This window comes from Nuphar pumila, chromosome 17 (assembly GCF_984573655.1).
Source record: "Nuphar pumila chromosome 17, dmNupPumi1.hap1.1, whole genome shotgun sequence".
In the NCBI taxonomy this organism is placed as follows: domain Eukaryota; kingdom Viridiplantae; phylum Streptophyta; class Magnoliopsida; order Nymphaeales; family Nymphaeaceae; genus Nuphar; species Nuphar pumila.
In genome coordinates this window covers 44950162-44975917 of record NC_143265.1, presented here as the reverse complement: position 1 = coordinate 44975917, position 25756 = coordinate 44950162, and the positions used below count along the sequence as shown (strand labels likewise).

General features: G+C 36.7%; 1 non-coding gene across 1 annotated transcript; it reads left to right on the top strand.

Annotated features, from left to right (window-relative positions):
- Nucleotides 1–15350: 15350 nt before the first annotated feature.
- LOC149811925 (small nucleolar RNA R71) lies at nucleotides 15351–15453 on the top strand. Its single transcript, XR_016428632.1, has one exon. It is a non-coding gene; the product is annotated as a small nucleolar RNA R71 (small nucleolar RNA).
- Nucleotides 15454–25756: the final 10303 nt, after the last annotated feature.

Sequence of the window (25756 nt, the reverse complement as noted above, 5' to 3'; positions counted from 1 at the left end):
TTCCAGCCATAACTTCATAAAACCAGAATTTTGAACATCAAGCTCCTAAATCAAATGATGAAGTTCCAGCTATAACTTCATAAAAACAGAAATTTAAACATCAATCTCATGAATCAAATGATGAAGTTCCAGCATAACTTCATAAAACAAAAATTTAGCATCAATCTCATGAATCAAAATGATGAAGTTCCAGCCATAACTTCATAAAAACAGAAATTGTAGCATCAAATGATGAAGTCCCAGCTATAACTTCATAAAACAAGCATTTTAAACATCAAGCTCATAAATCAAATGATGAAGTTCCAGCCATAACTTCATAAAACCAGAATTTTGAACATCAAGCTCCTAAATCAAATGATGAAGTTCCAGCCATAACTTCATAGAAACAGAAATTTACCCTCAAGCTAAGCAACATTTCATAAATCAAATGATGAAGTTCCAGCTATAACTTCATAAAACCAGAATTTTACCCTCAAGCTAAGCAAAGTTTCATCAATCAAATGATGAAGTTCCTGATGCTTGTGGACTGCAAATGGGCTTCCTGCTGCAAGTGGAGGTGCGGCTGGGCTAAAGGCAAAGTGGAGGATGGGCAGCAGCTCTGAGAGGTGGAAAATCCTTCGTTGCTGGGGCTGAAGAGGGTGAAGGATGGATCTGGTTGACTGGAGGTTGAAGATGATGACTTGTACGCTGCAGAAGAAAGGGCAGCAACCCGTGAAAACATTGGATGGAGTTCACGCTGGATGGAATTTCCTTTGCTGGGCTGAAGGCAAATGGGGAAATAAATGGCTGGTGAGGGAAATGGATAGCAAATGGCTGGAGTGTTTGGTGGTTGGGGCTGTTGAAGTGTTTGGTGGCTGAAGTGAGGATGGCAATCGGCTGCTGTGGCTGAAGCACCTTCGTTGCTGGATGGTTGAGGAAGATGCAGAAACCGTTGAAGAAGGATGAAGGAAGTGGAGATGGATGATGTAGCTGGCTGAAGGTGGAATAGGCAGCCTCAAGCTTGATTGGAAGACCCCTTTTGCTGGTGGGCTGAAAACACGGTGGATGATGGGCTTCCTGCTGTGGCTGGTGGTTTGAAGGAAAGAGGCAGGGACACGTTGGGTTGTCTGGTGGCTGAGCTGAAGGCAAAGGGGGCAGCAGGAATCTTTTTGCTGCTGATGGATTGAAGGCAAATGGGAGGTAGCTGGACCTCCTTTACGTGGACTGGAGATATGTGATAGGCTGAAGAAGATGATGGGAGGCTGCCGCTGGAGATGGGTTGAAGAAAGGGATGGAAAACGATGGCTGGGCTGGAGTGGCTGAAGGATGGCGCTGGTGGTGACTCTTCTGAAGCTAGGCTGAAGAAAAATCGGATGCTGGTCACCTCCTTCCCCTCCTGCCAAAAACCAAAAGAGCCATTTCAATTGCCTCGGCTCCTCCTCCCTTGCCAAAACTCAAAAGAGCCATTTTTTTTCTCTCCCCTCTCCTTTTTTTTTCATGAGTGCCTCTTCTTTTAAAACCTTCCTTTCCTCTCAAAAGAAACGCAGCCCCCATTCATGAGGTGTCGTTACTTCAATTTTGAATTTTTTTTCGAAATAGTCGTTTCAAAGGGGGGCGCATTCCCTGTTTTTCAAATTTTGGTTTTATTTCCCTAAGTTTTAGGTAAAAATAAAATTTTTTACCTTAGGGAAATTCGGCTTTGCCATTAAGGCTGCCTCTTTCTAAATTTTTTTTTATTAAAACAAATAAAATAAAAAAATAAAAAGGAAATAAATGAAGGCTTTTATGGAAATGCCACCTCAATCCACTTTTAAAATCCTTTTGAAAATAAAGCTTTATTTTGTTTTGTAAAATCTTTTATTTTCAAATAGGGTGCCACATGTGTGTGGGCCCACTAAAAAAATAAATAAATAAATAAGAATTTTAAAAAGAAAATTTTGCAAATTGGTATGACCTCCGAGTGGGTCCCACTTGAGAATAAGATACTTACCTGGGAATCTGAGTATGGTGCTAGTTCAAAGGCGGGTCCTGCTCCGTTTATTTGAAGATACGAAATAAAACATTATTTATTTTCAAGAATTTGGAAAAATTGGGTTTTCAATGCAAAAATATATGGATAAATGTAAAAAAAAATTGTAAAGAGATTTAAAATCTTTTGCAAAAAGCTTTGAGATAAATCTTTAAAATCAATATCCAAATATCCAGATTGTTTTCTTAAGAAAAATTTTGTAATTCAAAGTCCTGGGGGTAAAATGGGAAAATTTGGTAATTTTGAATACGCAGGGTTTTAAAAATCAATTTGAAAAAGTTTGAAAATCAAATCTGGATGGACAATTTTGAAAATCAGGAGTTCTGGATCTCAAAATGACATGTTGTGCAGTGAAATGATGCAATGCTATGCAAAGACATATTCTATGAAATATCACTCTGAGCTCGGACTTGGAAATTTTAGCTTTTTGTCCAGAGAAAGGATTTTGAAATTTTGCAATTTGAAGATGTCTCTGCACCTAAATATAGAAATTTTGAGGCTCAAGAGTGAAATTTAGGACTTTCTGCCAGGTTCAATCTTTAAAAATGACTATTTTGCCCTTCATTGCTTCTAGAGAACTGAAATGTGCCGATTAAGGGTAATGTCAAGAATGTGAGTGAAAATTTGGGGTGTTTACAATAACCAAGTTAACAAAGGATTGGTAAGATTTTTAGAAAAAGATTCGTCTGATCCTGTCTGCATTATGATGAAGGAAGATAAGTATAAATCAAGAATAAAATGCCCCAGTATCAGGGAAGGATGTGAGAACTTAACAAAAGATTATTGCTTTATTGAAAGACTTTTGAAGGATACAAAAGGCTATGATGAACAATTCAAGTGTAAAATCTTTTCAAATGTAAAGCATTAATAGGATCTGGCGGCTCCACTCCATCTGCGTTGATCAAACGATAGGAATTGCGGGGCAGCGCCTCTTTAACCACATAAGGGCCTTCCCAATTAGGTGACCACTTGCCCTTGGGCCGATGCTTGAGATGAGCTGTTGATCTGAGCACAAGATCATTGACTCGGAATCTTCTCTTAATAACTGATTTGGCGTAGTGCCGAGCTATCCTCTGACGATAGGCCTGAGCGTGCTCCGCTGCCTTGAGCCTTTTCTCATCTAATGGATCAAGTTGTACCAACCTCTGCTGCTGATATTGATCCAGCGGAAGCTCGATGAGCGATGCAAACTTGAGTGCATGCTTCTGAACGTGGAGAGGTAACACCACCTCGGTCCCGTAGACGAGTTCTGAAGGAGTGGCATTGGTTTGAGTCCAAATGGTGGTTCGGTATGCCCAAAGTGCATCGTGCATTTTCTCGTGCCAATCGCGGCTTGTTTCCACTGTTCTTTCCAGAATGCGGATCAAAATTTTGTTGGTGGCTTCAGCCTGGCCATTTCCTTGAGGATAATAGGGAGCTGAGAAGTGGTGATGAATCCTGAACTTCAAGCAGAAAGTCTTCATTTTCTCATTCTTGAAATGGCTGCCATTGTCTGACACAATATCATGTGGGACGCCAAAATGACAAAGGAGATTCTTATGGATAAACGAGACCACATGTCAGCCTTCTACTGTTCGCAGAGTTATGACTTCAACCCTGATGATGCATGAAATGCACATCATGTTAATAAGTTTTTCATGCATTTTGTAACAAATTTAAGGTTTTAAACCCATGTTTAGATGTATTTTGATAGTAAGGGGTTATGGTTCGAATTTCAAAAAAATCGGAGTTAAAATGAGAGAGTTATGGCTATTTCAGTGTTTGGGCATGAATTTTGAGGTGGATCGGATCCATATCCGACCCAATTAGGTTATTTGGACTTTGGATCAACCCTTAGAAAGCCCAAAACCAAACCCACACGCCTATCCATATCCAATTTAAAATGTTTTGCAGAAAACCCCCCAGAAAGTGGCGCCTAGCAAAATTTTATTTTTTAACCCTCTTTCTGAAAAATGTCAAAATTATAAATAGTTTTTTTTTGAAGAACCCTAGGCGTCTTTGGCTTTGTTTGGACGCCCCCTGCAGTGACTCTAGACCAGCACCTCCCTCCTCTCCATTCTCCCACGTTTTGGCCATTGAAGACTGGTTTATGCTTGGGTTCCAAGCATATTTCGATCCCCCTTGTGTTTTCTTTGCATTTCTTTCTTTTTCCTTGTTGTGTTTTCAGCATTTTTATGTACTTTTACAGGTGTAGCAGAGGTGGAGACCATTAACCTTGTGTGGGAGTGCGAAACACACCAACAAGGTGAGCCGGCCCTACCTCCATCCGGTTTTCTACACCCTCCGATCGAGAATCGGCGCATACTCCATCTTCGGAGGATCTCCAACGTGTAGCAGCTGCAAAAGTTCTGTTCTTTGGTGAAGTTCAACATTCTTGAACAGTTTGGGACGTTAAGATCAAGCCACGGTCCGCTCTTCTTCACCCCCCCGGTCGTCGGATCTTCCAAGAGGTAGGTCTTCTTCTTCCTTCTCTTCTAGCTAAAACTGAATTGTGTGTTGGTTTTCTTTTATTATTTCTGTGTGTTTCCTTTATTTTTTTTTATTGTTTCAACCTTAGAATAGTATCTGTGCATAGACCAGCACGTTAGATCTAGGTTTGTTTCATTGTTTGCATGTTCGAGTATTGATTTCCATTATTTTTCAAGAAAAACGTGTAAATCGGCTAGAGGTTCTTCTAGCCGATTTGGGTTGTCTTCTCCAACGTGTGTGTCTGTGTTATTTCAACAGAAAAAGCCTTCAAAAAAAGATTAGTTTGAGTTATTTTGGGCGTTGGGTCTAGATCCAAAGGTGTTTTTCATTGAAAACCAATAAATCGGCTAGATCCATTCTAGCCGATTTTGGTTTATCTTTAATTTTATTTTTATTTCGGATTTTGGCAACCAAGCTGGGATAATAGACCCTATATAGATCCGATTCCAGTGAGTTATTGCAGATCTATTGAGGTTTGAGTCATTGCTTGATTCGATTGTCTTTGATTTTTAAAGATTTTTTATTCAAATTGTGAAAATCGGCTAGAATCTCATCTAGCCGATTTCTTTTATTTTGTTTATATTCTGTCCATCGTGTTTCAGTCAATTGTTTTTACAGAAAAAAATGTCGAAAAAGTTCATTTTAATTTAGTGTAGTCGTTGGTTGTCATGGAGCATTATTTGAATATTAACAAAAAAATTTTTATATCGGCTAGACTACTTCTAGTCAATCTTTGTGTTTAGGAAACTCGTGGTGTGTGTGGAATCTTCTACTTCATACTGCATGCCTGCATATTTTATTGATTTTACAATGTTGCAAAGTGTGTTGTGGTAGAATTAGCATTTTAGGATTGTTCTAGATAATCATTTTTATCATTTTGTGTTTTTGTGTTTTGGGTCTATTGAGAAAATTCCAAAAATCGAGTTTTAGTTTTTTATGTTTTTAATGAATTCCAGCATAGTGTTGTTCATGTTTGCATTTGTGTAATTAGGAGTTCTTTTTATTATATTTTAATTTAGTTTTATTAGAATAGTGGTTACTTAGTTTAATCGTTTTTTAGTTGGTATTTTTGTTTTTTTAGTCTTCTTCTTCCCCAAGGAGCGGCAGCCATTAGAGCTCCAATTGAGCTCTAGGTCGATTTTTTTAGAAAGTATTCATTGCAATTAGGTAGGTTAGGAAGGTGTCCAGATTCAATGTATTAGGGTTATTGCCTTAGCCGTTTTTAGGGGTCATTTAAGTAAGTTTTGGGAATTAGGGTAGCATTTAATCCTAGAAAATCATTTTTCTATTTAATTCCTTTTATTCCCTAGGTAGTTTTAATTGCATTAGTTTAGAAAGTAGCACCATTAGGGTTGGCGATTTTTGAGAAGGAAGGTAATTAAAGTAATTGAATTTGAAAAGTTTTTGGAAAGAGTAGTTTCTTTAAAAATCGTGTGAGGCATTTAAGGGAGATTTAAATTTTGAGTTTGCATTAAAGAAGGAGTTACTATTTAGCTTTGGAAAGTGTTTTTGAAATTTAATTAAACCTCCAATCTAGGCTCCACAATTTCCATAAAGAATTAAAAGCAATTCAATTCCATCTTGAAAAGCAAAAATCGTGGGTTTCTAGATTGGACTTTTCATTTTTCCAAAGTGAGCTTTAAAGACAATTAAGGAGTGTAACTCCCTCATTAAGTGGGGCAATTTTTGAGAATCCAAATCATTTCAAAGTTTGAGCCTTAATAATTATTACTTTATTTTCCCAACCTTTTACATTAAAATCGTTAGCTTTGAATTAATTTTAGGATAATTAATAGGTTACTAATTTAGTCGACCTAATTAAGTGAGTCAAACCCTAGTTCAACCCAGGATAAGTCAAGACTAAGCCTAGGTCGAGTCAACCTTAGTCCAAGTCAAACCTAATCTAGGTCATATCTAAGTTAAGTCAACCGAACCTACCTATTGAAACCTAATCTAACCTAGTCAACCTAGTTGACTTAGTTAGGTATGCTGTGTGTCTAAGTCAACTCGAACCCTAGCCCAAGTCAAAACCCTAGGTTAAGCCTAGTTGAGTCAAACCTAAACCCTACTTTACCCAACTCGAGCCTAGTCAACCCAAAAATCAAACCCAGTTAGTCTAAGTCCAGTCAAAGACCAAGACCTAACCCTAGTCAAGTCTTAGTCAAACCTAACCTAAGTTTAGGTCAACCGAGTCTACCTAACCTATTCTAAGCCAAGCCTAGTCGAGTCAACCTTAGCCCGAGCCTATCTCAGCCTACCTAATCCAAACCGAGCTCATCCAAGCCAATCCGAACTTAGCCAAGTCAAAGCCGAACCTAGTTGAGTCAACCTAACCCTAACCCTATCCTAAACCCGCAGCCTTTGTTCTTTAGTGGATTAATTTCATTTAGTTGTTATTTATTTTGATTTTTAGACTAATTAGTTTAGTTATTTAATTTAGTTTTAGTGTAGAAGTGGGTGTGCGTATATTGTATTTGTTTTGTGTGTGTGAGTTGTGTTTTGTGATTGTTTTACTTGTAGTTAGTTATTATTTAACATAGTAGTTCGAATTGCATTTCCTTGAGTAGCATAGTTGCATTTGCATCGTTAGTTAACGTAGCTTTAGTCATAATTTGCTTATCGTATTTCATTCGTCATGCATTTAGAATAATTGTAATATTTATCTGCATATACACTGTTATTCAGTGTCATTTAGATTGCATTAAGTTTAATTTGCATTTTATAGTGTTTAAATAGATTCATAAAGTGAATAGTGCATTCAAAGAAAAATCGGATTTTTACTGTATCGCATTGTCGTAATTTCATAGGCAAAAAGTCTGCATTTTTAGAAATTTCTTTTTCTATTGACTTTATCAATGTGTTAGCTAACTGCAGACCAAATTTCAGCTCTTTCGTAGTTGATTTGATCTGATTTTTAAGCGTTTTGCGAAAACCGCTTTTTCTGGTTTTTAAATTACAGGACTTTCGATATCCTGATTTTTCCCAGTTTTGAAACGCTTATATCTGAAGTTCCAGATATCGTTTTTTCATTCTGTAAAAACTGTCAGATTGTTTAATCTGTCAGTTGCAGAACAAAACAAGTTTCGGGAAAATCGGACCTCGTTTTCTATGTTAAACAGTGGTTTTCCGATAACCTGTCAGAAATCTATTTTACATTAGTTAGGGGCATTTTCGTAATTTCCATAGTTTTGGCATTTTAGACCTGTTTTCAGTAGTTTCTGCATTCTAGGAGCTGCATAATCATCATACAGCATTATTAGAATTAGTTTAGCTAAATTTAGAATTAGTTTAGTATTTTATTTAATTATTGTCTGATAATTAGAACTTGTTTTATTAATTTCATAAAATTAGACTTAGTTTCATTTATAGTTTTCATTCTTAGATTAAAATACTAACTTTGTATTTTCCTTCATTTTTAGGTTGAAAAGCATATTTAGTTTCCAGGGTTATTGTCCAAGTGCGAAGAGCGACTAATTGGCGAAAAGATGGAAATACCCGTGGTGTGGAGCAGAAGACTTAGTTGCTTTTTCATCTTCATTTTAGTGATTAATTGTCGTTGTATTAGCTTTATAATTGTATATATATATATTTCACGAAGCTCCTTTTTCATCCATGACCATGACTCTCTCATACATTTTATATCTCTCTCCAATCGAGACTCATTAAAACCTTGTCCTTCATTTTTTTATTCTCATTAGTACCTTTAGTACTTTTTCTCTCTCTCATACAAATTGAGCCTCCATTCTTGTCAATCCATGTTTGTGACTCCTTTACTAATTTAAAACTTAACTTTATTCTCTAACAACTATGAACTTCCTCAACTCGAGTTTCTTTAAAAATATGTTTATCAAATAAACAATAACTCATGTCAATCATAACTTTATTTTATGTCTTTTATCTCATATCAATCATAATTTTTTATTACTTCTTATCCTACTCGAAAATCCATATATGTCATCTCACTTTTCTCTATGACTACTCTCACTCCTTCCACACATATCCATAAAAATATTTCTTATACAAGCAATTATTACTCTTCATTCATAAATATCTTTTTGTCTCATCACTATTCATAGTCAAAGTATGTCCCTCTCATCTTTACGTATACTCATAAAATAATACAAATGTGAAGACACATTAATCATGACACAATTTTTTAAGGCATTCTCTTCTTTCAAAAATGTCATGTCTTTCAAACCCCATATCCGTATCACCCTTCTTTATGTCTATTCATTCTTTTTCCACACATATCAAAATATATACTTATTAAATAACAAATTATTGTCTCTCACTCTCTTATCTTTGTTTGTCTTATCCCAAAGTTGTTTGTTTTATTAGGCCATTATTTTCTTCACTCTCTTCAATATGTCACTCCATACTCCATTCATAACATTTCTCACTACTCGATACACTCTCCCATAGTATATTTGTTCAAATCTATGTCCTTCTTAACTTACATACCAATATGATACACTATCTTACACCATTGATTTGATTTGTCATTCACAAGCCCCTTAACTTACAACTCATGAATTTCCTTATTCAAACTACAATCCAAAAATCATTCACTTTCATTGTCATTCAATTATTGTCACAATTATTTTCTCTCTTCTATTTAATCGTTTGGTTCATTCCTCACCAATACCACTCGTAGCTCACTATCTTCATACATACTTTCAAACTCCTTCTCTCTCAACTTCCTTTTGCAATGGCTTCCTCTTCAACCTCTGCAATCACTGGTGCAGATCTTAGGTATCCAAGTCTTTTTCATGACTACAACTTACTTTGTTCTCGACTCATTCATGAAGGAAAATTAGTTTACTATGAAGACTTCATGCTATTTGACCTAGACAACTATCTCCCCGAACTCAAACATCTACTAGGATCTTCATCCCAAGCTGCCTACTATCCTGAACTAGTTCGACTATTCTATACAAACTTTTCTACTGATCATGAACAAACTACAATCACCAGTAAAGTCCGAGGAAAGTTGTTGTTTTTCGATGCTTCCGACCTAGGTAGAATTCTAAACCTACCTTCCACCGCCACCGACCTCAACAACATAGTATCAATCGAACGATCGGTACTTCGAAAAATTCTTCTTTATGCCATCTTCTCTGCCTTTCCTATCAACTGGTCCAGTGTCATCTTCCACAACATGATCAACTTTCGTTCTTCTAAGTCTCTTCCCTTCGGATACTTCATCTCACTCATTCTTGAATTCTTCCAGATTCCTCTTGCAACCGATGTCGTCTACTACTCAAACAATATAATTGATAACTCCTCTCTTTATGAAGAAGATTCCTCTCCTCTAAACTCTGACGACGAAGGCCCTCAAGAAGCAGATCAAGCAGCAACTTCTGACCTTGACATCTTCACAGCTATTGTCAATATTCAGAACACCCAGGATCTCCTTCTGAAGAATCAAGCTTCACTACAACTCGGCCAAGATGCATTACTCCAAAAGTTTCACCCTTCCTCCGGCTCAAAATAAACTTATTTTTTTCGGTCTGTAATAACTTTTAATTACTTTTGGTCTGTAATAACTCTCTTACTCTGATCCCTTCCTTTTTGTCCATGACAAAGGGGGAGAAAACCTGTCTCCATTATTGGAGAAATACTCTCTTTAAACATTTTTTTTCAATGTTTTATCATATTATTACTTCTATGCATAATGTCTTTTTGACAATGGGAGCATATTTTGTCATCATCAAAAAGGGGGAGAATGTTGAGAAACTCTGTTTTGATGTCACATAATATGATACACTGTCGTATTTGATTTTATATGATATGATAATATGTCCTCTTGAAAAATGTTATATTATGACTGAATATGTTTTGCCATAAATCTAACGAGTATTTGAAGCAAGGATATCTCACCCAAAAAGGATGGAGACTTCCTGTTCAAGTACAACTAGTGCAATCATACTCCTTGAAGAAAAAGCTTGATGAGCCATGCATTCCTAAAGTTCACCTGAAGAGATCGGCTACCTCAAGATGGAGATTTTTTTCTTCTTTAGAGTCATATGTAACAGAACCTTCAGGAACATGCATATTGCATATTACATACTCATTCATAAAAACTATATTATAAAAGTATACGATAGTTTCAAAAAGCTCCTTTTTGAAAACTAATAATTGTACCTTCTTACAACCATTTATGAAAAAGGTATTTTGACATGATTTCAAAATGTAATAATTGTACCTTACATCATATACAAGACAACATGAAAAGAAATGTAGGAAAAAGACAAAACATGAAATCGGCTACATAAAGAAAAACAAATATAATATGTTTTGAAAAGACTCTAGTTACCTTCTTTAAAGAAATATGGGTAAAAGACAAAAACCTGAAAATCGGCTACACAAAGAAAACAAATATAATAAAGGTTTTGATAAAGACTCTAGTTACCTTTTTACAAACCCATAAAATGTCGACTTACTTAAAGTCATCATTCTCTTTGTACAAGCATTAAATACCTCCTGTAAGAAATCCTTGTTTAATATCCTTCTCAAGAATGTCGACCTTCTTGTAGTCCTCATTCTCTCTGAAGACTTTGAAAAACACAACATAAAGAAAACACTTGACATGACTATGTACAAATAAATATCTCAAAGCACTCATTGTACTTACACTCATTTAAAGTAAACAAGTACTTATGTACCTCAAATCATTAATTAGAATAAAGACAAAACTACAATCCAACGTTCAATGTACTATTGTAAGAAATAGACTTTTTACATAAAATATGTATTACCTAAAATATTACAACGACTAGTGTACCCTATATTTTACTTTTATGGAAAAAGGCATTCTCGAATTTCTCTAAAAGATGTTTTTGAAATGACATAACATTTCACATTTCAAAAAGGCTACAATTTCAAAATGTAACGACTACTTTTTTAAAAGCTATATAAACACACTCAAATAAACTATTCAACATGGAATGGAATGGACATGTGAGCCTACAACGAGAAAAATTCCTATTCGATATTTGAAAAGAGAGCCTTGAAAAAGAAAGAGAAAAAGAAAAAGAAAGGAAGAGAAAAAGAAAAGAAAGAAAAGAGAAAAAGTCAAGTCCAGCTCTTTGACAAAGAGTATCCTCTGAGTGACAAACAGAACATTCTGAGAATCCTTCATTCGTACATTCATATCATTCTGAAGGTTCTATAGGAAGTATTGTAACTCTGTTATTCACTGTTTTCCTTCTTTGTTGAAAGAAGTAGACCTTTGTGAAAGAGGGTGTTGCCCTTCTCTGTTGAGAGAAGAAGACCTCTGTGAAAGAGGGTGTTGTCCTTCTCTGTTGAGAGAAGAAGACCTCTGTGGAAGAGGGTGTTCCCCTTCTCTATTGAGAGAAGAAGACCTCTGAGGAAGAGGGTGTTGTACTATTTATCCGGTGACTCGGATGTTATAGTGGAAAGCTCAAGTGGTTTGCTTGGGGACTGAATGTAGGTCTGAGTATTGACCGAACCAGTATAAATTATGTGTTTTATGTGTTGTGCCTTATTGCCTGATTATTTTATTTTATCAATCTTTATCGTATTTCACTATTCACCCCCCTATAGTGGAATTTCACATCAGACAGAGTTCTACTCGCATCGTAGATCACATAGGGCTTCCTATCAATGCGTTGTCCTAAAATAGCCCCCATAGCATAATCAGATGCATCGCACATAATCTCAAATGGGAGAGTCCAATCCGGAGGTCTCAAAATGGGTGCAGTAATCAAGGCCTCTTTGAGAATCTCAAAGGCCTTCATACAATCCTCACCGAAAAGAAAGGGCTGGTCTTTCTCCAGTAAAGTACATAGCGATCGAGAGATTTTATTGAAATCTTTTATGAACCGCCTATAAAAACCCGCATGCCCTAAGAATGATCGAATCTGCCTCACAGAGGTGGGTGGAGTCAAACGGGAAATGGATTCCACCTTCGCTCTGTCAACCTCAATACCACGCTTGGACACAATGTGTCCAAGCACAATCCCCTCCTGGACCATAAAATGGCTCTTTTCCCAACTCAGGACGAGATTTGTCTCCGCACACCTACTCAGTACTCGAGTAAGTTTTTGGAGGCAATCTTCAAAAGAAGAGCCATAAACTGAAAAATCGTCCATGAAAACTTCCATCACATCATCAATCATGTCCGAGAAGATAGCAAGCATGCACCTCTGAAAAGTGGTCGGGGCATTGCAGAGCCCGAACGGCATACGTCTGAATGCGAAGGTGCCATAAGGACATGTAAACGTAGTCTTCTCCTAGTCGTCAGGATAGACAGCTACCTGATTGTATCCTGAGTATCTATCTAAAAAGCAGTAGTATCTCTGTCCTGCGAGTCTCTCTAAGATCTGATCAATGAATGGCAATGGGAAATGATCTTTCCTAGTTGCCACATTCAGCTTCCGATAATCGATACAGACTCTCCATCCTGTGGTGGTTCTCATCGGAATTCTCTCACCCTTCTCGTTCTCAACCACAGTGAGTCCTGACTTCTTCGGCACAACCTGAATCGAACTGACCCACTAGCTATCAAAAATAGGGTAAATGATTCCGACATCTAACCACTTCACCACCTCGTTCTTCACCACTTCCTTTATATTGGGGTTTAGCCTTCTCTGCATATCCCTAACTGGCTTGACTTCCTCATTACAATGAATTCTATGCATGCAGAATGAAGGATCAATCCCCTTCAGATCCGCAACTCCCCATCCAATCGCTGCCTTGTGCTCTCGAAGAATAGTCAGCAATCTCTGCTCCTGCTCCTCAGTGTGCAGGGATGAGATGATCACAGGCAGAGTCTTATCATCTTCGAAATAAGCATACTTGAGTGAATCCAGTAAGGGTTTCAACTTGAGTTTCGAAGTTGACTCGATAGAGGATTTGGCGGGGGTCTCCGCAAGTGGTGGGAGAGTCTCAATGATGGCTCCCCAAGGTGGTCTCTTTGACGACACTCTAGACACATCTACACTATCTACACCACTATTCTTCTCTATATGGTACAAATCTAAAGAATCCTCAGTAATATACAATTCGGGCTGCTCTTCCAATAATTCCTGCGCAATGTCTACATGAAAGCAGTCCATGTCTCCTGCTGGACCCATCGCGGCATTGAAAATATTCAGCTTGACTTTCCTATTGCCGAACAAAAGGTCCATGGCTCCGGTCCTATAATTGATGCACGCATTGGCAGTCGCCAAGAATGGTCTGCCCAAAATGATCGGAGTTTGGTGCTGGCTATCCACTCCTTCCATATCCAGAATAATGAAATCGACTGGAAAATAAAAGTCATCCACCTTAACTAGCACGTCCTCCAAGACACCTCTCGGTACCTTGACAGAATGATCTGCCAGTTGAAGTGTAATAAGAGTCGATCTCATCTCTCCTAACCCAAAAGAATCAAAGAAATACTCGGGCAGAATGTTCACACTTGCTCCAAGATCGAGCAGTGCGCGTTCTATTCGGATGTTCCCTATGGTACACGCAATGATCGGGGCTCCAGGGTCCTTGAGCTTTGGTGGTGTCTGATGCTGAAGTACTGAACTCACATGCTCAGTCAGATGGACCCTGTTAGGAACTCTCTCTCTAGATTTACGCTTCTGCGTACATAGCTCTTTCAGGAATTTGGCATATGTCGGCACCTGCTGAATCACATCAAGCAAAGGTAAGTTGATCTGCACATGCTTGAATATGTCAAGCATGTTCTGGATCTTTGCACCTTGCTTCCCTCTATATCCAAGAGACTTTAATGCTTTGGGATAGGGTGGGGGGGGAATATACTCCGGTGGTTCCTTCTCTTTGTGAGAAGGCTCACTCCTATCCTTCTTCTGCACTGAAGATGAAGATAATGATGATGAAGATGATGATGGGGATGGCGATGATAATGATGGCTGAGCCGACGTAGGTGAAACAATGGTCTTTGGCTCCTCTATCCTCTCTCTACTCTCTCTCTCTCTGCTCTCGACGTGATACTCACGTCCACTCCTAAGGGCCATAACCGATTTGGCCTTCTGCTGTGTCTCAGTATGAAACAGGCCTCCAGTCATTTGGTCCTTGCCCTTCGGGTTCATGACAGCCTGACTCGGCAATGTACCCTCGGGTCTTCTACTCATAGCCTCAGCTAACTGTCCCATTTGCGACTCTAACTTCGCAATAGACTGCGTATGTGAGCTCAATATCTGGCTACACTTCTCGAAGGCGTTCTGATTAGAGGTTTTCAGCTCTTGGAATGCCTGGAGAAGTCTCTTCTAAAAAGATGTCTGCGGGGCAGACTCCTGCTGAATTGAGGGAGGGACTGAAGAAGAAGAAGATCGGTCTTTGGAATGGCTGAGTAAAAGATGGTTGCCGAACTGGCTGAGAGGATGTAGGCATCTGCATGGAAGATTGTGGATTCTTCCATGAAAAATTGGGATGGTTATGCCAACCCAGATTATATGTCGATGAATAAGGGTTATTCGGCGGTCTGACGTAACCCTAAGTTGCCTGAACTTGTTCTTAAACAAATTCAGGGTACTGAGCTGCCAAAGGACACTCAGTGATATCATGGGTCGGACTGGCACAAAGAGTACACACCTGCTGTGTAGTGGGCGGTCCTGAGAGAAGCTGGTCCAGCTTCTGAGCAATCATGTCTACCTTGCACTGTAGTGCAGTAGATGGATCAATCTCAAGAACACCAGCTTTCTTCTGAATGCTGGGTGTGGCTCTATCCGAATGAGAACTCGAAGCATGGTGGAGGGAATTCTCGGCCAATGTATCAAATAACCTCCATGCTTCGTCCTCGCTCTTCAGCATGAATGTCCCTCCACATGAAGAGTCGATCATCTGACGATTCTTGTCAGACAATCCATCGTAGAAGCTCTGCACCAGTTGTCATTTCGGCACCTGATGATGGGGACATTTCCTGAGGAGATCCTTCATTCTCTCCCAGGTCTCATGAAAGCGCTCACCATCTAGCTCTGAAAAGCTAGTGATGGCTCTACGATATTGGTTCGTACGACCAATGGGAAAGTATTTCCGAAGAAACTCCTGTTGCAATTGATCCCAGGACTCTATTTCTACAGAATCTAAGGACTTTAGCCAATACTTGGCTTTGTCCTTTAATGAAAGAGGAAATATAGTCAACCTTAAAGCATCATCATCGAAATTCTGTATCTTTACAGTAGAGCAGATTTTGAGGAATTCATCTAAATGTCGGTAGGGATCTTCATGACTAAGGCCATAAAAAGATAGGAGCATCTAAATAATGCTGGCCTTAATCTCATAATGTGGCGCTCCTACATCGGGTCTCCAAATGCAGGATGCCTGAACATAATCTGTGGGAATGAAGTATTCCCTCAGAGGACGTGGATGAACTGGGGGTGGAGGTGGAGGATCCATGTCAGCCATTGTTGTCGAACTTCGATGAGAATGTAAAATTCTCTCTGGGTTGTCAACAAATGGGTGTAATGGGGTTCCTAGACCTCGTCGCCCCTGCATACACTGGTACTAAGACCAGAGGTAAGCAGACAACCTAAATCTAAATCTAAACTAACACAAGTACTAAAACATAAATAAAACAAATACAGTAACTAAGAAACAATTATACTATCTATCTATGTCAGAATTCTAAAACTGAATAAATAAATAACAAAGTAACTATTCTAAAATACTAAAACAAATAAATATAGGAAATCACAAACTAAGTTTTTCTAAAACCCACCTGTCTAATCGCCCCTTGCAGAATGAAAATTAAGTGAATCCTAGAAAACGCAGTACGTGAATCCTATATTTACTAACTATGTTAATCCTATATTCACTTACTAATCCTACTAACTAAAAAGAAAACAACTAATTAACTAACTAAAACAAATTAATAAATCAAACTCTAAGAAATAAAGTAATTAATTCGTCGTTCCCCGGCAACGGCGCCAAAATTTGGTTGATATTTTGAAATGATCTTTTTAAAACAATTATTTTCAATAAACTTTGGAAAATCGTCAACCAAAAGTATAAAAACTGACTTTCCACAAAGTGGTAAGTACGGGTCGAATCCTCAGGGAACAGGAATTAATCAAGATATTTGTGTAAAATTTAATTTATTAATTACAAATGTCAATCTACAATTATAAAGCTAATACACTGACAATTAATCACTAAAATGAAGATGAAAAAGCAACTAAGTCTTCTGCTCCACACCACGGGTATTTCCGTCTTTTCGCCAATTATTCGCTCTTTGCACTTAGACAATAACCTTGGAAACTAAATATGCTTTTCAACCTAAAAATGAAGGAAAATAAAAAGTTAGTATTTTAATCTAAGAATGAAAACTATAAATGAAACTAAGTCTAATTTTATGAAATTAATAAAACAAGTTCTAATTATCAGACAATAATTAAATAAAATACTAAACTAATTCTAAATTTAGCTAAACTAATTCTAATAATGCTGTATGATGATTATGAAGCTCCTAGAATGCAAAAACTACTGAAAACAGGTCTAAAATGCCGAAACTATGGAAATTACGAAAATGCCCCTAACTAGTGTAAAATAGATTTCTGTCAGGTTATCGGAAAACCACTGTTTAACAGGGAAAAAGAGGTCCGATTTTCCCGAAACTTGTTCTGTTCTGCAACTGACAGATTAAAAAATCTGACAGTTTTTATAGAATGAAAAAATGATATCTGGAACTCCATATATAAGCGTTTCAAAACTGGGAAAAATCATGATATCGAAAGTCCTGTAAATTAAAAACCAGAAAAAGCAGTTTTCGCAAAACGCTTAAAAATCAGATCGAATCAACTTCGAAAGAGCTGAAATTTGGTCTGCAGTTAGCTAACACGTTGATAAAGTGAATAGAAAAAGAATTTTCTAAAAATGCAGACTTTTTGCCTATGAAATTACGACAATGCGATGCAGCAAAAATCCAATTTTTCTTTGAATGCACTATTCACTTTATGAATCTATTTAAACACTATAAAATGCAAATTAAACCTAATGCAATCTAAATGACACTGAATAACAGTGTATATGCAGATAAATATTACAATTATGCTAAATGCATGACGAATGAAATACGATAAGCAAATTATGACTAAAGCTACGTTAACTAACGATGCAAATGCAACTATGCTACTCAAGGAAATGCAATTCGAACTACTATGTTAAATAATAACTAACTACAAGTAAAACAATCCCAAAACACAGCTCACACACACAAAACAAATACAATATACGCACACCCAGTTCTACACTAAAACTAAATTAAATAACTAAACTAATTAGTCTAAAAATCAAAATAAATAACAACTAAATGAAATTAATCCACTAAAGAACAAAGGCTGCGGGTTTGTTATCATCGCAAAATTTTTACTTTTGCAAATCAAACTGATCTTTGAAAAAGTTTTTGAAAATAACTCGCCTCCGTTTTTAAAATGCGGGAAAATTCCGTAGAATGGGACTCGCCTGTCGGTACGAGGTTCAACCGTTCCTGCCACCTTTAACAGGGGTAATTGAACCAAGGATCAATCTTATGCTCTACTCTATTCAACTTGTCTAAATCATATTCTAATTTCTAAATGCACAAAGAATCAGGCATGTGCTATGAATTTTCAGAAAATGCACATTTGAAAACATGATGTTTGCTTTGAATGATTGAAATATTTAGAAAATGTAAATCTTGGAAATGATATCACATGAGAAATCGTGAAATGGGATTTGAAATATACTTCTGAGAGAAATAAAAATCGATTTTGAGGAATCCTTGACATTTGGTGAAAATCGATTCTGAGAGACTTGGTTTCTCTTAATTCAAACTTGGAAATTGAAATTCTAACTTAGAAAATTTGAATTTGGAACTTGGGAAATACTTGAAATATCCTTTGAAATTCAATGTCTTTGGGAAAATCGATTTTGCTATAAGACTTAGGAGATTTTGAGAAAATGAACTTCTTTGAATTGAGATTGGAATTGGAATTGGCAAATGCATGAAATGAATGAATATGATTTTGAGGAATTGAGAAATACTCTTTGTATTTTTGAGAAGTGCAGTGCATTTTTGAAGTTAGCCTAAGAGTGTAGGCTGAATGTGGCTAATGTGAAGATCATAAATCTAAGTATCATTCATATTCTGACTATGGCCATAAATACAAATTCCACCTAGTTTATAAACTTCATAGAAGCTAGTGCATGTGCCATTCGTGTAGACCATGGTGAATTTGTAAAAATATGCATGAATCATCATCCATCACACATCAAAATTATAAAAATAAACTATATGCAATGCAACCTAAGCTAAGCAAGAAATGTAAATTCTTATTCCAAAGTTTAATTACAAATTACATCACTATTGAAATTTAAGTACATGAAAAATAAAGTCTTCAATGTACCTGCAAAACTAGAAAACTTGGTTAATGAATATATGTTGGCTTTTCTAGATTTATCCAACAATATCAGGAAATTGTTGGATTTTGCTAGATATAAGCCTCTTCCTTGATTCTCTTTAAAAAAAATGATAAAGTATGAAATAAAATGGAATAAATATGAAAGAGAAGATATGGAATTTCGAAATTGGGGTCAAAATGACCAAAATACCCCTAATAACAAGACTATGGCCTTGAATTTAGGGTTTTTAGAAAGATATTTTGATAAAATGCAAATTTTGAAATTTGAATGAAATAAACTCAAACCAAATATGCTATGACATGATTAAAAATATGAAATTAGGGCTAGGGATTTCGAAATTTAGGTCAAATGACCAAATTGCCCCCGATAGCTAGACTATGGCCTTGAAATCAGGGTTTTTAGAAATAGATTTTTGGTAAAAACTTAGGTTTTATGCACTAAATGAAATCAAATGAGCATCAAATTAAACCTAAAGCATCCTAATATGATTATGAATATGATTAAACCCTAAAAACATATGCTTATGCACGAAAATCCAATAATTTCTCAAAAACTGTGATTTTAGCAGTGTTTTGGATCTTTCAGGAATCCGGTTTTGCGATTTGCTTAATTCAGCCATCAAATGGATTCCAAATTCCATAAAAATTGGTACCTGCACTTGTTATAACCCTAATGTCGAATTGGAATTATAAAAAATATTTTTTGACATTAAATTAATCCGAAAATTGCATTAAACCCTAAAAATATGCTATTTTTGACCTAATTCACCAACCAGTTTCAGTCCAAGACCTGAACCAGGAGTCAAATCTCTATGGAAATTTATAGAATTTTACAGAGACTAACTAGAAAAAAAAACAGAGATTTCCCAATTTACAGATCGTAAAAATCATCTTTGGTTAGGGAGAAACCCTTCCGGCAATCTGAGCTAAAATATATCACTCTTAACAGGGATTAAAACAGCTATTCCAGATTGAAAATACAGGAATAAATAGCAATTCTAAACAACAATTTCTGAAATTTTAGTGGTGAATATTAGACAAAAAAAAAACAATACTCACTTTTTACAGATCTAAAATCGGATCTGTGGTTTGGGATTTATGACTAACACAAGTCTGATTAGGGTTTTGGTAAACCCTAACGAGCTTTAAATTTAAAAACAGATTCTCTAAAAGGGGCAAAATACTAAACAGTGATCAAAAAATCCGAACATTTTACAGCAGACAGATCTACTCAATGTGAATCCATATCACTTTACAGATCTAAAATCGGATATAAGATGAGAGAAATATCATCACAGCAAGTTACCTTCTTGATTTTAACCACGATTTTAAAGCTTTAAAAACCCGATTTGATGTCTGATTTTTTTGACAGGGTTCCCGAGATCCAAAACCTCTGATTTTTCTACAGTAACTCAATAACTCATGCATGCACCACATATAAAAAAATCAAAAATAAACAATGAGTGCTTCCATCCGAAATAACATCATCTTTACTGTTCTAAACCTAGAACACACAGAAATTTAAGAAACTTGAAAAACCATGCATTAACTAATGTAAATAAATAAAATAAACCATAAAACAATAAATAAAACTTATTTCTATGCTATAGAACGTAAAACAAACATGAATAAACCATGAAAATAAAATAAAAATAGGGAATCAATGGCTGGAATTTGATATCACCTTTAAAACATAGATTTAACCCATTTAAAAAGGGCAAATCATATATTTTATTGGTTATTAATGCAGAGAATCATATTAAAATCAATTCTAATGGATTAAAATCTCTGTAAATCACCCAAAACAGGGTTGTATCACCTTCTTGGATTGTTCTTGCTGATTCTTGATGGTTCTTGAGGTTGAATCCATGGTTTAATCCATGAAGATGATGGTACCAATGGCTAAATCATGTTTAAAACAATGAAAAACATTAAATAAAAACTAAAAATTAGAGAAAATAGTTACCTTGAGGTTGCTGCAATGGAGGAAGAGCTGGAGAGGAGAGAGAAGCTCCAAGAATCCAAAGGAAAGCCAATTGGAAAAATCGACCCCCCTATGGCCTCTATTTATAGAAAATTTTTTAGGTTTAAAAATTGACAATTTTGAAAATTTTGGACTCTAAAGGAGGGGGCGATTTTGGGGTGAAGTTACCTAACTACCCCTAGTCTAAATTATCCTAAATAATGCCTAATTAACCCCTAGCTAATCCTAAAAATCCCCCAAATGTGGTGCCACTTGGCATTTTCTCACATTGGGTTTTTAAAACACCTTTAAAAACCTTTAAAAATACTAGTTTTAAAAACTAACTTTCAAAATGAGTTTTTCAAAATGGTTTTGACTCTTCTAAACCTCTAACACTAACCAAGACATCAACTAACCCTAGTCTAGCCCTGACTGACTCGAATATGGCACCACCCCGAGTGGGCCCTACTTGAGTTTTTCAAAAAAAACGATTTTAAAACTTGAAATTGAAGGAGTTTTCAAAAGCTTTTCAAAAGCAAACTTTGAAATTGAAATTTTTGAAATGATATAGGATCCTAACTGAATTAGAATTCCTCTGGATATGGTGCCAACTGAGTGGGCCCACATCGAGTTTTAGAAATTTTGAAATAAACACTGAAAATGGCTTTGAAAAAGGGTTAAAATTGACATTTGAAATTCAAGATTTTTGAAAATAGGGTCTCATGCGAACTGGAACTCCGGGTTAGAGTCCTGAACTCTTAGGACTCTGAAATTTTAAATTTTAACAGCCAAATGAAAGAATTTTCAAAAGATTTTATCAAGAAATGATGAAATAAGTCAGAAAACACAGTCAGGGTTAGATTCCTAACTCGACCGAACTCTAAAATAGAATCCTGAACTAACTGGACTCTGTAAATGACCTAAATTTCGAAAACAAACAAAAAAGATTAAAAATGGAAGTAAAACAGACTCCTGACCGGATCAGGTCTCTGAGACAGAGTCCTGATCGGACTGAAACTTTCAAAATTTTGAGAAATTTGATGAATAGAGGAATTCAGAAGCGACACCACCTCAATGGGTCTCATCTGTGAATTGAAATCGATTAAAATTTGAATTTGAAATGAATCCAGATTGTTTCCTTGAGAAAATATTTCGAACCATAAAGTCCTGGGGTTGGAAAATGACAGAGTATTGAATAAAGACCCAGGTTTTGAAATTAATTTTGAAATAAAAGCTTTAAAATTAAAATCTGGATTGAATGTTTTGAAATAGGAGTGTTGGATCTCGAAAATGAGATGCAGTGACCTGCAATGCTATGCAATGACATGCAATGTTATGCAGAATACATGCAATGATCTGTAATGACTTATGAAATGGACAAACACTGGATGAGGGTGAAAATTTGGGGTGTTTACAGATGCCCCTCTTTGCTGCTAAGCCGGTTGAAAGCCGAGCTTAGTGGCAAAGAAAACACACCAAATTTGGATCATAAAAATGCCCTAGTTAGATGAATCTGACTGGGTATGAAAGAATTAGTTCAAGTGATGATGATAGATATGAAATGGAGAATAAGGAGAAAATTTTATTTCAAAAAGAAGTGAGATTCAGGTTTTGCCCTTAACCTGGATGGGACATAAAATACCTCGTGTAGAAACGAAGCTCAGGTTTGACCCTTAACCTGACCGGGAAATGAAAATGGAATACCTCATCAAAGGAGGCTCAGGTTTGTACCCTTAACCTGATCGGGTTGAAAATGAAATACCTCATCAAAGGAGGCTCAGGTTTGTACCCTTAACCTGATTGGGTTGAAAATGAAATACCTCATCAAATGAGGCTCAGGTTTATACCCTTAACCTGATCGGGTTGAAAATAAAATACCTCATCAAATGAGGCTCAGGTTTGTACCCTTAACTTGATCGGGTTGAAAATGAAATACCTCATCAAAGGAGGCTCAGGTTTGTACCCTTAACCTGATTGGGCAGAAAATGAACGGAATCCTCAAAAGAAGAGACCGTGATGGAACCTTCGGATTTCCGCACAATGAATCCGATAGGGGTTTTGCAAAAGGAAGGAAATTGGGGTCCCTAAAGTTTGAAAAGGGATTGATTTTGGGAGCCTCATTGCTGAGACTAATTAACTTTTGAAATTGCCTTTTGCTGGAATTGGTGGCTTAACCTCAAGCCGAAATTGGACTGTCTATGGTGGGACAGTGGGGACACAGGGAAGTGTGCGAATCTGAGAGCCCGTGCGCTCAGATTATACCAAAGAAGGGAAGGAATCTTGAAAACTCCCGTTATCAAGTCCTAAAAGGGATAACAACTGATGTCAGGATGCGCCAAAGATGAACCTCAAGCTCTCGCTTCACGCCAGGATAGCTAGAAAATATTGTCAAAATGTTGAAAATTATTGTTGATTCAAAATAATTGAAAGTGATGCGCATTGTTTTGAAAGTATTCCCTCTTTTCTACCTGAAGTATTACCTCCGACTGGGCTTAACTCCGTAGAATCAAGATTCAAATTCAAATTACTTGCGATTGGCTTTCTTTCAAGGAAGCTATCAATTTCCTTGATATGGACGGGAAAGAAAGTATTCTTGATATTGCGAGAGCTATTAGTGAAAAAATATTGATAAAAGAATTTCACAAAATTAAAGAAGATTCTTGATAGATTCGGCAGTCTGATATCCTGGGATTCTTTTCTCATGATGATCTTTCTGCACTCTCTTTTTAGCAGATTAGAGCTCTCTTGGATTTTTTTGGGAATTACATCATCCTTCATTTTGGAGATGTCCTGACTTTTCTCTCTTTTTAGGAAGGGTACGTCACAAACTCCTTCATCTCAGAGATGTTCCGATCCTTCTTTTCTCTCAGGGATTATCTTGATAGTTATTGGCTCTTTCGTAGGAAATCTCTTAATGATAGCTAAAATCAAATATCTTTTAGGGTTTGTTGGTAGGCTTATCACACTCGCCTTCATCTCGACGGTGATTTGAACTTTCCCTGGAAGGATCCGTCACAAACTCCGTCATCTTGGAGATGATCCAAATCTTCTTTGGCCCCGGGGGTCGACTCGCTTAATTCGCCTTCATCTCGACGACAATTGAGAGATCCCTTTTGCAGATATTTAATTGCAGCTTAGGTGATTGAGGAGATATGAAAATTGAGTGGATTTCTCTGTATCACCCAGGATATTTCGACTACTTTATTTTTCAAGAATGGTCTTTAAAAATGTGCCATTGACTGCGATCAATATCAATCACTCATGGCTTTGCAACAACATTGAATTCTCTTTGCTGGCCATATCGAGGATTTATTCTTCATCCTTTTGGTTGGCCAATAGAAAGATTTTGAACTTTGAATCCTTTTTTGCGAAAGCATTACCCTTTCGGAAGTAATAATGGAGGTATTCTGAAGTAATAATTTTGTGCAATAAAGATTTTTGAAATCAACAAATATTTAAGGACAAATTGGCAAAACTTTCTTGAAATCCTTTTGTGAAATCGAGCATTTGAAGCACAACGCAACACATTTCTGACAAAAATTCTCTTCTCCTTTCCCCAAAGGAGAAGATTCAGAAATTGGAATTGGGAATTACTCCTCTCTTCCCTGAAGAGGAGGTGTTTGCAAAACAAACTTTCGAAGAGAAATTAAGCTTTCGTCAAAACTTCCTAACATTAGGCTTCTCTTATGGAAAGGGGGCCGGAATTGGTGAGGTTGGTAAATTGGTCATGAAGGAACGAGTTCATCACACTCTCCCTGAAAAGAGGGTCCTTCATGATGAAATGGCCTAGTCTGAAATTATGGGGTCACAAGGAAAGCAAGTCTCCGTCGAGTCTCTGCCTATAAAAAGGGTTCCTTGTGTGAAATTTGGAATTTTGTTTTGCAAACGGTTCACAAAGACACGAGTCCCTTCAAACTCTCCCTGAAAAGGGGCTAAGTGAACGAATTGGATAGCATGCGAAAAGAGCGAGCTCCCTCGAACTCTCCCTATACAAAGGGTCTCTCGCAAGAGAAAATGATTGAAATTTGTATTGGGTGCCTCAAAAGGGTCAAATTTTGGAAATTGGAATTTTGAAATTTGATATTTGAAATTGGAAAATTGGAAATTGGAAATTGGAAATTTGGAAATTTGGAAATTGATAATTGGAAATTGGAAATTGGAAATTTGGAAATTGGGAATTTGATGAATGATCAACACGACGACTGAACTCAAGAGGTCGACTGACATGACACGAGTGCTCGATTTTGAAAAGATACCTGTATGCATACTGGTTTAAAAATGTACCAGTTTGGATACTGGATTTTGGAAGATTACCAGTACGAGCGCTGGATTTTGAAAGATTTCCAGTACGAGCGCTGGATTTTAAAAGGTTACCAGTACAAGCGCTGGATTTTAAATGGTTACCAGTACGAGCGTTGGATTTTAAATGGTTACCAGTACGAGCGTTGGGTTTTGGAAATTTACCAACACGAACACTGGATTTTGAAAGTTTACCAGCACGAACACTGGATTTTTGAAAGTTTACCAGCACGAACACTGGATTTTTGAAAAATTACCAGCACGAACACTGGATCCTGAAGAATTACTAATTGATTTTGATGGAAAATTTTCAGTCTTCACCCTCACGACGACTCGGACAACTGTCGGGGTCTCAGGATTTATCCCTTATCCTGAATGGGTAATCGATGCTAATGCAAATTGATGCAGACGAATGCGAATGAATGCATGCAAATGCAAATGAATGTAAATGGGTGCACAGGCATGCACAAGTGCGTGAAATGAGAGATTTGTTTATCCTGCCTGCATACGGAATATTTGTAGATAAAAACAAAATTTTAAAATGCCCCAGTGTAACTGGGAAAAGAATTTTGATCATTATTGAAGAAAATTTGGAAGGATTACAAAGAATAGAGAATTGTTCAAGTATAGAATTTTTTCAAATGT